At 42.4% G+C, this 18404-nt stretch overlaps 1 long non-coding RNA gene across 1 annotated transcript in view; it reads left to right on the forward strand.

Moving 5' to 3' along the window:
- Window positions 1–6: 6 nt before the first annotated feature.
- The window catches only part of LOC102005172, a 24190-nt gene continuing 5792 nt past the window's right edge, over window positions 7–18404 (forward strand). The window contains exon 1 of the long non-coding RNA XR_001234980.1: window positions 7–1054. This is a non-coding gene — a long non-coding RNA (uncharacterized LOC102005172). The remainder of the gene's footprint in view (window positions 1055–18404) is intronic.

Below are 18404 nucleotides of genomic sequence, written 5' to 3' on the forward strand. Positions count from 1 at the left end.
GGACACTGCCGTCCGCGCTCCGTGGCGCGGGGCCGGGGCGCGCCCTCCGCAGAGCTCAGCCCGAGCCCCCAGGTGACCCGCACCCCGCCGCTGCTTCGCCCCGCTGTGCAGACGACGCTCCCGCACCGCGCAAGGTCCCGCCGGCGAAGACCGTCTGCGACCGAGGCCACCCTGGCCCGCGGGCCCGCCAGGGACTGTGGAGACCCCGGCGCCGCAGGGAGGACAGTAACGGGAAAGCGGGCGCTGTGTGAGGCGGGGTATGTCTTGGACAACAAGGCTAAGCCTTCAAAGTAAGGAAGTGTCCAAAAAAGCTGGAAAGAATGCCCCACGGTGACGGGGGAATGCGAGAGAAATCAGCCAAGTGAAAGAGCTCTCAATGCCCAAAACTACGATAACTTAAGGAGAAAGTAGTGTAGATTACGAGTCAAACGAAGACATCTCCGTGAGCGCGTAAAGGCAGGAGTAAGCGACTGCGTGGAGAAGAGGTGAAACTTCCACATAGAATGCGAATAGTTACATAGTACCAACTCCCCACGGTCGGTGTTCCTGCAGCCCTGTACTAATAAAAACATATAATAATTAAAAACACACAGATACTCTACTCTACGTGTGGGCTGTGTATACACACTGACTGCCTCCAAGAAAGCACTGTGGAAGGACAAACAGTAGTTTTTCAGCGATGCAGCCATAGTCATCCCCTCGTCCAGGAGCTCAGGGTCACCATCATCAGTCGTGTCGCACTGATGTTACTCCGAACCTTTCATAGGTGGTGGACATGGCACTTTCCCTTCGGGGTAGTCCTCCGCAGAACCCGAAACCCGAAATCCTAGCCTTACCCTCAGAAAAATACCAAACAAATCCCAATACTGGCAAATCCTTTAAAGTGTCTGACCAACCTTCCTCAAAGCTGTCGAGGTCATCAAAAAGAAGGAAAGTCTGAAAACTTGCTCCAGCCGAGGGAATCCTAAGGGAACCTGAGAGATAAAGGTAGTGAAATATCCACGATGGGACTATCCTCCACAAAGGACATTAAGTCAAAACTAAGGAAAGCTGGGTAAGTATGAACTTTTGCTGGTAATAAAGTATCAAGATTGGTTGCTTGTGATGGATGAACCATGCTGATGGTAGTAAATGAGTGTCCTGGGAACTGGGTGTATGGAAATTCTCTGTACCATCTTTGCAAAAAAAATTTTTGTAGATCTAAAACTGTTCTTAAAATTATCTTTAAAAGACGTAAATAAGAGGGGTGAGGGTAGGCATTTTAAAAATGGGTTTACTGCAAAGGCCTGTCAGATAAGAAAACCATTCCTCGAGGGAGGAAGCAATGTGGGTAATTGGATTAAGACCACTTCAAGCCTAGGGATGTGCAGATAAAGGCCAGACACACTTGGCGTCTTTACAGAAACCTCTGTGGGTGCGTAGAGAGAGTGGGGGAAGAGAGATGGGGGTGAAGCTACTGATGGGTAGCAGAGCAAGCAGGGCCTTCATGGTCACAGTAGTTTTCAAATTTTATCTTTAGATGGGAGGTTTGAAGAATTCTTACCAGAAAAGCATCATGACGGCCTCCACCACACACACACACACACACACACACACACACACACACACACACTGCTGTGCTAGGGATAAATTAAAGGAGAAAGATTCAACAGATAAGGCAGCCGTGACAACTGTGTGTGTCAACTTGACTCCTGCAGTTTCCAAATATTTGGTTCGATGTTGCTCTCTGAGTGGGCCTAGGAAGGTGCTTCTGGACTAGATTAATAGCTGAATTGGGAGGGTAAGGCAAGCAGTTTGCCCTTCTTGGTGCACGAGAGGAGGCGCTGGTCTCATCCAACCCAGTGAAGGCCTGAGCAGAATAAGAAGGCAGGGTAAGGAAGCATCCATTCTCTCTCTGCCTATCTTTGAAAGGAGTCTTCAGTCCTGTCTTATCTTTTTTTTTTTTTTTTTTTTTTTTTTTTTGAGACATGGTCTCACTATGCAGTTCAGGCTGGCCTTGAACTCACTTTGTAGCCCAGCCAGGCCTTGAACTCACAACTATCCTCCTGCCTCAGCCTCCCAAATGCTGGGATTACAGGTGTACGCCACCATGCCCGGCAGTCCTGTCTTATCGTTGAACTTGGACTCAGCCTAGAACTCACACCATTGGCTCCTCTGAGTCTCCACTTAGCTGGCTGCGCATCTTGAGCCTTCTCAGCCTCCGTAGCTGTAGGAGCCAATTCCTTGTGATATATTTGCATATACATTAATATCTACCCACTCTATTCTGATTCTCTGGAGAATCTTGACTAATAGAAGCTGTAGCAGCGAGGAGGGCAAGAACAGTCAGGTTCTACACGTGTCCACAAGCAAAGACAGGCAGGAATCCCTGATGAAAGGGAGGGAGAACATGAGGGAGGCTTTAAATTTAATCTTCAATACTGGAAGGAGAAAAAAAGGAAGGCAGGAAGGAAGAAAGGGAGCGAGGGAAAAGAACAATGACCCACTCTACTAAATGCTCGTAAGGGATGAAAAACTAGGACTTAAAATGGAACGACTGGCTATTAAATTTCTCGATAAAATGAGTTTAGGTGGTGGAGTGACCGAAACCCATTTGGTGTGGGCCCAGGGAACACACAAAGAGAGTGAATAGAGACCAAGAAACGGAGCAGTAGCAATAAGGAAGCAAAGGAGACATGTTTTAAGAAGTGATGTGTGATCATGTGCTTCTGGGTGTGAAGAGACTGGAAGGAGAGAGTGACAGATGCAGGGGACATGAGCAACACTTGCCAGAAGGAAGTTCCTCAGCAGTTAGCGGAGCTGGCTGCAGCACAAGGCGCACAGGTCAGATTCAGTGGGAGCGGAGGTGAGCTGCAGCGAGGCACAGACTGTTCAAGTGGAAGCAGAATCTACCTCATCAATAGAATATGAAGCCAGGGGGCTGGTGATTTAGCTCAGCGGCAAAAGCGCCTGCCTGGCAAGCACAAGGTCATGAGTTCAGTTCCCGGTACCGGAGAAAAACCAAAAACCAAGAATATGAAACCAGGCCACTCGGCAAGAGTGAGGAGTAGGGAGGATGTTTGAAAAGCAAAGAAAAGCGTGAGATAGTTGTCTAGGACAGTGGGATAGGAAATGGACTTTGAAAATAGAACAGATTGTTGGGTGTCGACAAGAGCTCATGGTAGGGCAGGATCATGAATCTAACAGCAGGTCAGCTGGTTTGGCCAGCTGTGTGTTCTCACCAGCCTCATTTATTTACTTGGGTGCAAATAAAACTGGGTGAGAGTCTAGAACAGCGATGGCCTTTTAGGGCTTCAGTGATACGAACAGCCTGCTGTGGCACGTGGGCCATAGTTTTGCCACCACTGGTCTAGAACAACCAACATTTGAAGTTGCCAGGCGGGAAGAGAGAGGGTTTGAGGATGTATGTAAGAAAATGACCTTAATAAAAGCTATCATCCAAGCCTGCTAAGAGAGGACATAAATGACGGCATGGAGGGGAAATGCAAAGGTATCAGAGGGTCAATGGACTGGATGTTCCAGGGGTGAAGACATTATTACAGCTGCAGGGAGAGATTCTGTTGGGAAAATGCAAGGTAGTTGTTGCCAAGTGGGCTATTTGAGCTGGGAATATGAAAGCCTACAGGTATGATAGTGACAAAGTTTAGAGTACGGCCAATCTGAATTCCGCTCTACATTCAATTGGCCCACCCACTGGCCAGGCCCCAGGTTGGTCTTCTGGTTTTATAAGTTATTCTTGCAGGTCAGCTCTCACCTTCAGTCTGGTTGGACTTTTAGAGAGATGGGGACTGACAGGGACCTTTGGGCAAAGCCCAGGTAAAACAAGGTCAGCATCTGGAGAAGTTTATGACCACCGTATGAGGGCTCGTCAGCAGCAGCACCATCTGGACAGGACTGGCTTTCCTAATTTTCAGAGCTTAAAAGCCCCTGACACTCAAGGATGGAAGGTCATTTAACCCAACGGCCCATCTGAGTGGCATTCAGCAACCCCAAAGCCCCACTTAACTCTCCCCTCTCCTCTCCCCCAGACCTGTGGCAAGCGCCAATCCACTCTGTCTCTATGAATTTACTACTGTCAGTACCACATATAAGTGGCATCATAGAATATGTGTCCTCTTGTGACTGGCTTACATAAGGTAATGTCTTTAATCTTCACCCACATTATAGCAGGTGTCAGACTTTCCTTCTTTTTTAATATTTTAATGATAATATCCCACTGTCTGTACACGTCAGGTTTTGCTTATCCACCCATCTGTCAGTGGATGCTTGTGGTACTTTCACCCTTTAGCTGTGGTGAATAATGCTGCTAAGAACATGGGTGCAAACATCTCTCTGGGCCCCTTGCTTTCATTTCTTCCGAGTATACACCCCGAGATAAAATTACTGGATCATATGGTGAATGTGTGTTTAATTTTGCATAGAATCATCAAAGCATTTTCCACTGCACTAGTTTGCATTCATACCAGCAGGGCACAAAGATTCCAGTTTCTCCACCCACCTCTAACACTTGTTCGTTTCATAGCCTACCTTCCGTTTATCCCCATTCGATACCCTGCAGGGCACGTGGTGTTGTGTGAAAAAAATGAATGCCTGTTATTCACACCATTGAAAGCGGAAATGAGGTTAAATGAAGCAGTTGGAGCTCAGCAAGTCCCAGCTCACACACCTTGTCCTCAATCTGCGTTATGCCTTCCAAAGCCACATGTGGCTAATTGAATTTAATTAACATTAAACATTTAAAATTCAGCCCCCAGTCTCATTAGCAGCACTTCAGATGCTTAGTACCCCCCATCACGAGTGGCTCCTATATTGGACAATGCAGAACAGAACATTTATTTTACTGCAGACAATTCTTTGGCTGTGATATTGAGTAGTTTTCTGGCCACCTCTACCTCAACTCACAAATAATATTTGAATAAGCTTTTCCAGAGCTGGCTAGATTAAAATTTAGGTTGAAGATCTTTCTTTGGGGTGTGGGGAAAATAGGCTGCTTAAAAATCTATGGTTCTTTTGCATGTCAGTGCCTGCACTGGAGGCTCTCCCATTTTCCTGTTTAAATATTGTACTTCAACACACAGAGGATCTGTAGCTCTCAATGACAGTCTGCATGAATGCAAACCTCGGAAAGTATCTCAGGCTTTCCCTGCCTCGTTTGACTCACCTCTTAGACTACATGTTTCAAATAGACAGCATTATGTCTGCTTCACTACTTTCACTCAGAGCCTCATGCAATACCCAGCACACTGGAGACACTTAATAAATATTTGTTGAAAGAGGAGTGGATGCAAGACCGAAGTAAACACTGAGCTCAGGGCCTTGAAATAGGCCCTCAGGCAGAATGAGATTTAGAAACCTCTTTCTACCTCTCCTATAGCAAATATATTTCTTCTTTTTTTTTTACAGAACATAGATTTTAAACTCTTATGGTCCCCTGTGATGTTCTTTTCCTGTGGCTCAAAGAAAAAAACAAACACCACCACCTTAAAACTTTATTCCTGTAAGGATCTTATCTAGTGCATTTTTTTTGTTTTTGTTTGTTTGTTTTTAGTACTGGGAATCAAACTCAGGACCATGAGCTTGCCAGGCAGGCGCTTGTGCCACTGAGCTATATCGCCAGCCCCATAGTGCATTGTTATAAAACTACAACTCTCTCTTATAAACACTTATCAACTGTGACTATAATGAGAAAGATAAATTTTGGGTCTTTATAATATCAGCACGTAGCACTGCTTCCCATCTAGGCGCATATCCCACCTCCTTCCACTCTGCTGCCTACCTCAGGAGGCTGATCTGATGGTTTCTACAACAGACCCTGGGCCCCATGGCTTCCTTTGGGCTTGGCCAGAGGGAGCTTGGGCAAGAAAGGAGAAGAGGGAGCCAGGCGTGGTGACACATGCCTGTAATCCCAGCACTCAGTAGGCTGAGGCAGGGGGATCACTATGAGTTTGAGGCCAGCCTGGGCTAGCACAATGTTAAAGGTAGCCTGAACCTACATAGTGAGACCCTGTCTCAAAAAAAAAAAGGAGAGGGCCTAAACTTGGGGAATTTATTCCACCTGGAAGAGTGTGGTTCCTCTAAGATGATCTTTCTGTATGTCTCTCTAACCTAGTTCCAGATACTTTTCCCTACTCATGATTCTCAGCATAGGATTCGCTTCAATTCTGCCCACCTGTCCATATTTTTATAATAATTACTTTATTTATATTTATAAACGCTGCTTGAATTATCCTGTATATGTACCGCGTGCTAACCAATTGCACCACTGAAGCTCCAGTTACCCTAGTTTGTGCCATTGTTTCTCTATAGGTCCTAACTGATAGGATGTTGGAAGCCACTGCAGCTGGTTATTGGTCAAGCAGTCAAGCTACCTCAGTATTGAAAAAGGCATCCTGCCAGACAATTATAGTCATTAGTCGCTAGGCAACATTACCCCCCCTCCATGATACTAACTTTGCAAGTGTATAAAATAATTGCCTGTACTGTTGAAGTCAGTCCTCGTGCTCATCAGGCAAGAGGTAACTCCACCTGACCCCAGCTCTTGTCTCTTGTCTTTATATTTATCATACCCACTGCCGTTTTCTCCCAGGGACCACTGAGAGACCACCGAGAGACCACTGACTCCCACAATAGGACATCCTTAATTAGGAGCAAGATTACAGTACCTGAATCCCACCCCTGAAAACTGTATAACTAGAATCTTTACCAAAAAATCCCCTGATGATATTATTACATACTTAGTTCAATCCATGGTTCAGTTTTATGAAGCAATCATATTACAAACCATAAATTTTTATCCAGTACATTCAGACTAGAAAAATATTCTTAGATTCACAGGCAAAGCACTGTAATTTATTAAGCACTAGAATATTTCATTTAATTCTCATCACAAATTTTAGAAGTGTGCACAAGTCAACCGCATTTGTCAGAGGAGTAAACTGAGTCTGAGCGTCTTGTCCACCATCCAAGCACCATCAAACAGAAGACCCTAGCTTTAAATTCTAGGGTCTGGCACAATAGTCCCTGTTTTAAGCCATTAATAAAGAAGCCAAGAACAACATCAAAGACCACAGAAGAACCACAACATGAGAGCTTCCCAAACAAATGATTTTTTTCATCTTGTTATCTACATCAGAAAGCAACATGAAACTGTAATTGAGCTTAGAAAATTTACTTTAAAAAAAAGAGAAAACAATGCAACATACAGTATAACTCATAGGAAAGCAAAGTTTTTCTTTTTCCATAAACTCATTTATTTTTCCATGCATGATACACAAAAAGGGTTAAAAAATGAGAGGAAAAGATTGTATTAATGTGGTTTTAAATTTCATCCCTGCCTACAATTCTTGAAATGATACTGTCGTATTTTTATTTTAACCCAAATTTCAATTAAGTAAAAACTTTCCTTCAATATATGTATATACCTACTATCAGAGGCTAACGTTTTACATATTCTGGTTACTCTATGCATGCAAATAGAACAAGAGTTCTCTCTGCTTAAATGGGTTTAAAAAACATCTGATCTAAAGAAAGTATAGTTAATCTGCTTAATTGTTCTTGATGGAAACCTATTTTTCTGCAACTCCCATTTTGCATAACAAGTTGCTAAAGTATTTTAAGGCTAGACTGTTACTCAATACTCATTTCTGGTAACTTCTTTTTTTCACCATGACCTCCTATGCAGAACTATAAAAGTGAAACAGAAAAGCATAAAAGAATGAAACTAATAAGCCATGACTTGTACAGAAAAAAGCAGCCACCCTTCAGCCTTTAAATATTGACTTGCAATTGGAATAATTAAATTAATTCTCAGTGAGTGTCACTTTCACAAATAGGTTAAACATTTTTACATCCCTCTCTTGGGCATTGAGATGCACTTGTGATACCTATTTAGAAAAGATGCACATCTACACCAAAAGACCTTACTTCGGGGCTGAGACCTGGTTTTCATCTCTTCTTTCTCCTCTTCATGCATTTCATTTCCTTGCTGTAGTTGCATGTTTCTCTTACTTTTCCCTTTCACACACACCTTAGATGGACTGATTTCTTCTCTGCTGGTGGTTTATAATTTCTGTAAGTCCACATCCTACAGTGCATCCTTCCACGACCCTAAAAAACTTAAAAGTACAATATTGATACCACAAAAATAAAAGTGTGTCAAAAGACGAACTGATTAAAAGTGATATTAATGAAAATAGTTGGCAGTCTGAGTAATGAACTCACATATTGGAAGGACAGAGTCTTCCCTTGAGGATGTTTGCCTCTAGCTGAGGACCTTCTTGAAGAGACCTTAAGGAGCAGAGCAACAATCCCCTCCTTCTGAGGCTCCTAGCCCCAAATGGGAGGAGGGCTCTGTGGTAGGGGCTGCATGGTCTTGCACCACTAGCGCTGCATGTTGAAAGCAGCCTGCTCCAGCAGATTGCTTTATACATGATGAACTTGGGACTGCAAGCTGATGATGGACAAAGGTGAATTAGGAAACAGGAACTTTTACCACAGTCTGCATCCCTGGCCACAAGCAACATTTACAAAATAGATGCTCCCATGCAAATCAGAATTCGTAACAGATTACAGTACAGATGTGGTCACTGCACATGACTTATTTATGCCTTATTTCTTCCCTGGGCCTTGTGCAGCATCTCTCCAGCGAGATTGATGAGTGGACTCTTTTTAAAAGAAAAAAATATGGCACCCTGTCTTGATCACTATGTCTACTATTATGTTACTTGAGTATAATATAAATATGATGTCCCTTTTGCAAGATGAATTTCTTTTAGTTGTACGGTCTTTTAAAAAAATTGTAAGATCTAGATCAATCTACACATTAAAACTATAAAATGTATAATATTCAAACAAACTGCGTTGACTTGATGTCATTTTGACAACACAAAGCCACAAAGCTTTGTTCTGAATGTAGAAAACTGCATCTGGTGCTTTATTTTTCACTTATTATCTACGTGGGCCTCTTCATTCTGAATACAGTAGGCACTCACTTCAGTGATCCCTCATTAACACTACTGTGATTTTTCCTTTTAAACAATGCATTCATCCTGACTCATCCACCCATGATTCATTAATGGGTCAATCAATCTAAAAGTGTCCTTAAAATAAAATGCCAGTGTATGAGTTTATTCTAATGAAAGTGTCTTTGCAGAGTAGTTACGATCACATCTAGTACTAATTACCTGAAGCACGAGTGTCTTCCATCTCTGCCCAGATGTGGCTGCAGTGTGGTGAATGCAGTATGGTGAGTGGTGTAGCACTGAAGGCAGATTCTTTAGATTTTCACGTGGGCACCTGTACCACTAAGTGCTGGGTGATGGCTTAGCTTTCCTCCCACTTATTTGTATGGCTACAGGTCACCCTGCCATCACGTGAGCTTCACCTGGGGTCAGGCTTGGTTTGGTTGTCACACAGCTGTCAACCAGATGTTAATGGTGAGACCACATATTTACAAACTTGAGAATACTGGTACTCCTGAAATATAATTGTTGATACTGTCATCAAGGTGAAAATTCAATTTTGCAAACAGCTAGACCTCTAAAAATGTCAATACTAACTTGAAACGTGAGCTTATTTTATGGCTGAGCTACATAAAAGTATGGTGTAAAAGAGATAGCAACAGATGCCTGAGTCCTTAGCCTAGTGTTCCAGGCCCACCGTGGTCTAATGCCACTGTGTCTGTCAGGGAGAGAGGACATTTGGCAATTAGGAATGTTAGCTCTGGAACTAGACCGCCCAAGTGCTTCCCTTAAAGCCTTCTCTCAGGAGAGACTGGATACCCAGCTGCTGGAGACACAGTCAGCAGGCAACATGCACTTGTCAGTGCGCCCCTAGTCTGTCCCAGCTGCAGAGAGCTGTTTTCCCTGAGATTATGCTGAACCCCAGGCAGCCTGTGTCCCACACTGGAAGAAAGGCCAAGATAGTTCAGCTCTTTGTAGGACAGGCTGATAAACACTGTTCCAGAGTCTGCTGAGTCAGCTGAAGCTCTGTCAGGTCTGTGTCATACTTTGACTTCTTCCTTTTTCCAACCCTGCCTCCAATACCCTCCTAAGTATGGATCCCTAATGAACATTTCCACTCCATATGCTGTCTCTGAAAACGCTTCTGAAAAAGCCAATCTGTGCTACCACTTGCTATGGTTTATATGGAGATGTCCCCTTGAAGCCTCAGGAGATCAGAGGCAGGACCTTTGGAAAGTGATTGGATTATAGGGTTTTTCCAGCTGACTTGCTCCAGGAGATGGGGCTTTCTTGGAAGAGGTGGTCACTATGGTAGTGATCAAGAAGGTTTTATTTCCATTCCCAGTTCCTCCCTTGACTCACTGCCTCCTGTCCTCCATGCCATGAGCAGCTCTCCTCCTCCATGGTGCTCTGCCATGCCTCCCTGCCTTGGAGCCAGCAGACTGTAGACTGAAACCTCTACAAGTTCTCCTCCTTTAAATTATGGGTATCACATACTATGTCTCAGTCACAAGAAAGTGCCTTAGACACCCCAACTTTCTGATTGTTGAATTTGGTCAAGTTAACCAATCTCTATGTGCCTTACTTTCCTAATCTGTCAAATAGAAATATTAACATATTTTATTTACTATGATATACATTTGATTGTATGATTAATTTTATGTGGCTTTAAGAAAGAAAAAACCTGCTCTGACAGAAGACCTCCATGCAAAGATGATTCAAGGATAAAGAAATAGACTTATCCTGCGTATGGAAAAGGCTACTTTCTCAGTAGCCTTTCTCAGTAGCCTTTTTTGATCTTTACTTTAATATGAAAAGACATGTTATTGTTTTTTACTAAATAACATATCAGTGAATACACCAGACTGCATTCTCTCAAATGACAAAGCATAACCTTTCTCTTTGATCTCCAAGAACCTCAAAATCATGTTTTGAGGGACCCCAGAGGTGGCAGTGAAGGTAATGAGTGGAACAACGCCACCCCTCCTGCCCTGCTCCCAGTGGTGCCTGACTTCAGCAGCCTTAAGCCATGGCACAGAAATGAGCGGGAAGTCAGCACTTCCCCCACGAAGCTCCCAACTGTGACAAGATAGAAGACAGCAGAAGCAGTGAGTTGGGCAACAGCACTACCCGGTGCCCATGCCCAGCAGTGTGGGAGGAGAGAGATGCAGTGGAGTGGAACAGAAAAGGCTGTGCAGGGGCCAGGAGGTGTGGACTGTACACAGGACCGGGGAGCAGCCTGAGGCTGTTTCTGTCTGAGGGTTCTGCAGCAACTGGGAGAGTTGAGACAAACTGGGTAAGGAGATGTGGATGGACCATCAAGGAGCATAGAGAAAGTTGCTGGTGGATGACTGGTGCCAACCCCCACATCCAGAGGCCAAGATCAGCTCTGTACCCAGAACAGTGCTTCTGCAGACTTGCAGGGTTACCCAGCATAGATCTAGGATCTGTCTTGGTCGCTATCACAGAATTGTGGACACCAGAGGAACTTTATTTTTTCTTTCTCTCTCTCTCTCTTTCTTTATCTTGTTTTTCGTTTTCTGTCTTTTTTTGGGGGGGATTGTTTATGTCTTACTTTTATTGTTTGTTTTATTCATCTCTTTTCTCTTTCCCCAACTATCTTTCTTGATTTTTTGATATTTTCCTGTGAGTGAATGCTGTCTCTAGTGTTTTTGTTTTGTTTTGTTTTGTTTTTCTGGTACCAGAATCGAACTCATGACCTTCCACTTGCCAGGCAGGTACTGTGCCACTGAGCTAAATCCCCAGCCCCTGTCTTTAGTTTTTCTGATTTGCATTGCTATTCTTTTGCTTTCTCTCCTGTCCTCTTCTCCAGTTTCCCAAAGCTTAGGTGATCATCTTTTGTCCTTCAGCCTTGTTTCTACTATATTTCTCTTCATTGATCTCTGTGTTTTGTTCTCTATCCCTCTTAAATTTTACCCGCCCCCCCACAGAAGGTAAAATCACTCTGCTAAGGGGAAACTTACTGCATAAAAGTTCCTGGTTTATGTTGGATTTTGTTATATAACTGTAGAGCTTGCTCCTAAGGTTAAAAGTACCAAATTAATAGTTACCACAGTTTGTCAGTTTCTAGACTGTGCTTGATGCTATTGTTATTACTAATTGTATTACTTTAGCCAGGATATTGTACATGTTGTAATCAGTTGTTCTCCCTTGTTTGACAACACTATGATTGTCTGGGGTCATAGTCATTATACCTTAATACAGTACTAAAGGACTGGGTGCTGAGCTAAATAGATAGAAACATCTTTTCCCTTATAATTTGGTAAGGTAGAATTTTGGGCCTGACACAAAGACCAAGAGCCAGCTATACCTAGAAGACATTTCTGAGGAATAGATATTGCCTGGGGAAACTTTAATACTAGTGATAAAGCTATATACCATAAGAAATTTACAAGCATCAACACAGAAAGCAAATTAAAGTAAAAAATAGAAAATGACAATCCACAAAAGCATAATGCAACCGCAGACCTGCAGCCAACCCAGGACAGGTCTAGATGACAATGAGATAAAGCAAAACAGAAGTCACCCAGTTGAATTTTCTGAAGTGGTAGGAGCAGAAGTAAAAAAGTAGACAAATGAGGTTATAGAGAAAATCAGATCAGAAATAACCTTTCATATAAAAAAGAGAGGACAATCAAAATGAAGACTTGCTCAATAAATTTAGAGTAGAGAGAGATTTTTAAAAATACAGGATCTTAGGAAAATGATAGAAACCATGAATACCCAACATAGAAAAGAAAGGCCATCCATGAAACAAGTTCAAACAAATATCCAGGATATTAAAAATTCCACTGAAAGCATATGCCCCTGATTCAACCAATGTGAAATAGAGTATCAGATCTAGAAGACAGGATGGCAGTTAGCAATCACAAAAGGAAAGATTACTTAAAAATACCAAGAGACCATGAAAAAATCAATCCAACAGCTGCAAGGTGATGCAAAAAAGAACAACAAAGATTGATTGGAGCCAATGAGAAAGCAGGAGACAATGTAAATACTATAAACAACCTGTTAACAGAATTAATAGCTGAAAACTTCCCAAGCATTTCAAAGGAATTTGACTTAAATTAAGTGAGGTATGTAGAATTCCAATTAGCCATGACCAAAATAAATCTACATTAAGGCATATAATAATGAAAATTCCAGAAATTTGGCACAAGAACAGAATATTAAAAGCTGCTAGGAAAAAAAAGCTGTTACAGAAAAGAAACAAATCATCTATAAAGGAGAGCCCATCAGAATTACAGATAACTTCTCAACACAAACCCTTAGGTCAAGGAGAGCTTGGAGGAAAGTATTTCAAGTCCTGATAGAAAATAAACTCAAACTCAAATTGATGTACCCTACAAAACTATCTTTCTAAATCAATGAGAAACAAGATATTTCCATGACAAAGAGCAACTGAAGAAATTCATGATCACCAAACCAGCTCTACAAAATGTTCTGAGAATATTTTACAGAGAGATAACAAAGATTGCAAATCCAAGAACACCAATAAAAAGAAGCTACCAGACAATGGAAGCACTTAAACAGAGGGGAGAAAGGTAGCCAACAACAGGAAAATAATATGGCAAGGATAAACCAATACATATCAGTTATAACCATCAATGTAAATGGTCTCAATTTACCAATCAAAAGAGACAGACTGGCAGAATGGATCAAGAAACAAGATCCAACAATATGCTGCATACAAGAAATACATTTAAATCAAAAAGAAATTCATAGACTGAAAGTCAAAGGATAGAACACAATACTTCATGCCACAGGAAACTGAAAAAGTATGGATAGCTATGCTATTTGCAGACAAAGTGAACTTTAAGCCAAGACTGATCAAAACATACACAGCAGGTCACTACATATTTATTTATTTATTTTTTAAAGAGTAAAAGAAGGACAACATAGCAATAGGGGGATTCACCGAATTACAGACAAAGTGGTAGGACATTATCAATGGTTGTTATTTTACCTGTTGGTATCTTCAAGATAGTTTCTTGGAAAAACAAATAGACAAATAATAGTGAGTTACAGACAAAAATGGCAGAAAATTATCAATGGTTGTTGTACTATATCTTGGTTTCTCCAAAGTGGTCTCTAGGGAAAACAAATAGAGCTATACACAAGTGATCAATCAAATAATCATTGACTATTCTCAATGGTTGTTGTTGAAAACACATAGTAACAAACATACATCCATTTACAAAATAGCGTAGGAACAATGCAAACATTACAGAGTTATGGACAGATTGGTAAGAAATCATCAATGGCTGCTGCTGGTAAGAAATCATCAGTGGCTGCTGCGATACATGTTGGTATCCTCAAAGTGGTTTCTCAGGAAAACAAAGATATGCAAGAAAGATCCAACAAGTAGTTACAGCCCAAGCGTTGCAAAAAATAGCGGATTACCTCCTCATCAGTGACTCCCCTCACTGAGGTGTGACGGCTGGAAGGAAGGGGCTGAAGAGAAGGACCAAGAGACCAGCACCAGTGTCCAGCAACGGGCAGTCCACTTGTTCCTCTATAGTCATGATTTCAGGGGGCTCCTCGTTGGAGACAACGGTCCTTCTCCATGAAGGCGGTTCTGCAGAGCCTGAGTATTGGCCACCCATGTAATCTATGAAGTCTCTGTGCAGACCTCTCCAGAGCTCCACTCGCTCCTCCGCCACAGCCTGCACAGTTAGGGGGAGAATGGCCTCCAGGGGATCTCCTCAGGTATTGCGCAAGGTCCTCCTGGTTTCCAGCTCCCAAATGGCTCCCGCGTCCCCAGTCAGCTTGACCTGAGTCATCGGGCGTCGGTGCTCTCATGTTCTCCGAGTCCTTGTTCAGCAGCTGCTTCTCTGCTGACTCCGGACCTTTCTGGCTCTCAAGGGCAGGGCCAAGAGCGACCAGCCATGTGGCATGTTTTCCCAGAGGTTTCTCCATGTCGGGATGGTTCACACACATCTCTGGGTGCACCTGTTGAGTCGGTGCTTCTCTATGGCATGACGGTTCTCGACTTCCCGGTGGCGGCCGGGCCGGTATGGGTCTCCGCGCCACTTCCCAGGTGCCTGCTGCCTGCCTTTCCAGGCACGGCTTTCCCGGGCAGGCGTCTGCGTGGTGGGGCTGCGCTGGCCCCTGAAAGGCCGGCATGCCCCAGCCACGCTACTACATATTTAATAAGAGAAAACTCCAAGAGGAAGAGGTAATAATCATAAATATGTATGCACAAAATACCAGCACACCCAACTATGTAAAATATATTTTAGTGGTCATGAAAAATCAAATAAGCACTAACACAACTGTAAGATCCCCTGATCAGATCCCCTGATCTCAATGGCCCATTGTCACAAATAGACAGGTCAACTAGACAAAAAAATTAACAAAAATATCAGAACTAAACCAAACCTGTGAAGAAATGGACTTAGTAGATGTCTACAAAGTGTCCTACCCTACAAAATCACAATACCCATTTTTTTTCACAGCTTTATATGGCTCATTCTCCAAAATAGACCACATACTAGTACATAGAACATGCTTAACTAAATGCAAAGAAATTGAAATTATCCTATGCATATTATCAGACCCTAGTGCAATGAAAGTGGAAATCACTGGCAATGGGAACCACCAAAACTCCATAAACACACTGAAATTAAATAATACCCTCCTGAGCAACCAAAGGCTCACACATGAAATTAAAGAAGAAATTAAACAGTATCTACAGTTAAATGATAATGCTGTTACATCATACTGGAACTTTGGAATGCAATGAAAGCAGTCTTAATAGGGAAATTTATAGTAATGAACTTTCACATCAGGAAAGCAGAGTGAGCTCAAATAATCAAGCTAATGTTGAGATTCCAACTTCTAGAAAAAAAGTAACTCAAACATGAAGCTCTTAAGTGGGAAGAAATTATAAAGATCAGAGCAGAAATCAATGCAATGGAGACTAAGAAAACAAAACAAAGAATCAGTGAATCAAAGAGTTGGCTCAGCAGACAGAAAGAATCCTGAGCTGATTTAGGAGCTTGATAGGTATGTTTCTGGTGATTTGATGACTTCTGTCCCTGTAACCAATCTATTACCTCTTTACCTGAAGAGTGGCTTAGAAGTAATACTCCCTTGTAACATCTCTGTATTAATTGTTTTTCTTCTCTGTTTGTTTGTATCACTGTGGTGCTGTTTTAATAATTTAAATATTAAAAAAAACTATTCTATGAGGCTGAGTTGACATATTCCACTTAGCAGGACAGAGAATTCATAGGAGTAAAATCAAAATACAGACTTTTAGGATTGATGGGTTCAATTATGGAAGTCTAGGAATGCACACACACACACAAAGCCCTATGCCTGCAATAAATCAGAAAGTGCTATTTTTCAATCTTCTGGCAAGAAATAGAGCAGATTTTTCATTGAACAACCAAGATCTGAAGTCAGCCTGAGGAGTGGAGGTTACAAAAGATGGCCATCACTGTGCTCTCCCTTCCACAATGGTTGCTCTCACCCTGTAATGCACTTTTTTCCTACTTTTAATTGGCCCACACTTGCTTGCAGAACTTGTTTCTTATCCTACTTTAGTAAACCTAAAACCTCACTACCTTTTAAAAAAACTGAAAGTTCATAGAAAGTATAGACTACTCAGTTAGGAAGCCAGTAAACAGCTTTGTAGGATATTGTGATGTATTTTATCAAAGTAAGAATAGGGAAGCAGATGCTCTGCTCTCAATTTATGGCTAGAATAGGCAAGGCTTTTCACCTTCCTGGCCCTCACTAGCATCCTCTGCATTCTGGGGACAACACCTTGGTTCAAGGTAAAATGAAACAGGACCTAAAAGTGCTTCAAAATGAAGAGAAGGAAGAGGGGAGGGAGGCAGAAAGAAAGCGAGGGGTGAAGCCCAAGTGTACTCCAAAAAGCCAGATTAATGTTTGACACTTTAAAGTTATACTTAAGGGCAAGAATGCGCTTGGGAGTGTTTTGTTATGACACTGACTTCATGAGTTTAAATCTGTCAACTTCTGAACTAAGTGCTTTTAGGGCTTTGACTGTGCTGAGGTCCTGCTCTCTGGTGTTAACTGCTTAAATCACATATTAACCCATTACGCACTTCCAACTTTAGAACAGCTGAATTGCATTTTCGGTACCTGCCCATGAGTTATGTGACTCAGAACGCTTAAGGAAGTTGACTAACACGCAGAAAATTTATGAGTAATGGAGTGAGAATATGGCAGATTTCCATATTTCACTTTTATTGAAGGTTGAGTCAGCCTTTACTAGGAAAATAATTTATATGGTAGTGTTCCACTGGGGAAAGAAATGAAAAGTAGTGGTATGTGTCAAAATGATGATGAATGTATGCCGACATTCATGAAAAAGAATAAGTTTGCCAGAAAATATACACCCCCTACACCAGATTACTTTTCTTCATAACTGTTTCAGGTTCTGTTGTAATGTGGTAAGAAGGTTAGCTGAATTGGACTGGACTCTCTACACCTGCTTTCCTCTGCTGTCCAGGTCCACACCTGACCATTCTACATGCTGTTCTGAACCCAGGAGGCAGTGGCAGCACAGCACAGGGTGGAATGTGGCCCGGTCAGGATATTTGCTACTCCCCCCAAGTGACACCAGTTTCTGGCACAAGCTGTGTCCCTAGCCACTGTAGCAGCTCTTGGCTCTGGACTTCATGGAGCTCTGAGATGAAGACTTTCTATTATTACTTCTTCTGTATGCACCTATGTATTTTCCTTCTTGGTTTGCTTCTCTGTATCCCTGTATGTGTGCATTTAATAGACTCTCCTTCAAATCCCACCTGTGAAGGACTTCTTTTCAGCCAGATGTATTTCCCATTAAGCAAACCCTATGAAATTCTTCTTGGGATGTGGATCTCACAATAAATACCATTAAAATACACTTAAGTTGCATGCTACTTTTCCCAGATGGTTTTAGACATCTCTATCACCATATCCACTTTATTAAAAATGTGCTAGAATAAATGGGACTATCAGATGCCAAGGCAGGGTTTGGTTGCATTTCCCAGATTTCCCTTTCTTTTACATTGCTGATTTGGGGAGGGGCTCAGGAGAGATTTTGGTGGGGGATTTGAAGGAAACAAAACAGTGGTGGTTTTGCAGTTCCCACACATGGTCTGGATCATGTTGTTGTGTGAGGCAGCAATTAGGCCTTCAGCTGCCACTGTTTCACCAGGGTCCTCTTTCTCCTTACTCCATGCCTGGGCCAGCTGTGTGTAACTCGATCTTGAAGGACATCAGATTCTTCAGGACACATAGGTACCATCAAGATCTGAGGCAGTGGGAGCAGATGACAGCCTTCAATCTGTGTGTGAGCTCTAGATTGTTCTTGTTCTCCCCTGTTTGTTTCCATCTTCCCTCCCTGTCTGCCTGTGCTCTAGACCTCAAATGCCAGCATCAGCCACAAGGATGGGAGTGTCACAG

Source organism: Chinchilla lanigera, unplaced genomic scaffold (genome assembly GCF_000276665.1).
Source record: "Chinchilla lanigera isolate Chin_1 unplaced genomic scaffold, ChiLan1.0 scaffold00035, whole genome shotgun sequence".
In the NCBI taxonomy this organism is placed as follows: Eukaryota; Metazoa; Chordata; class Mammalia; order Rodentia; family Chinchillidae; genus Chinchilla; species Chinchilla lanigera.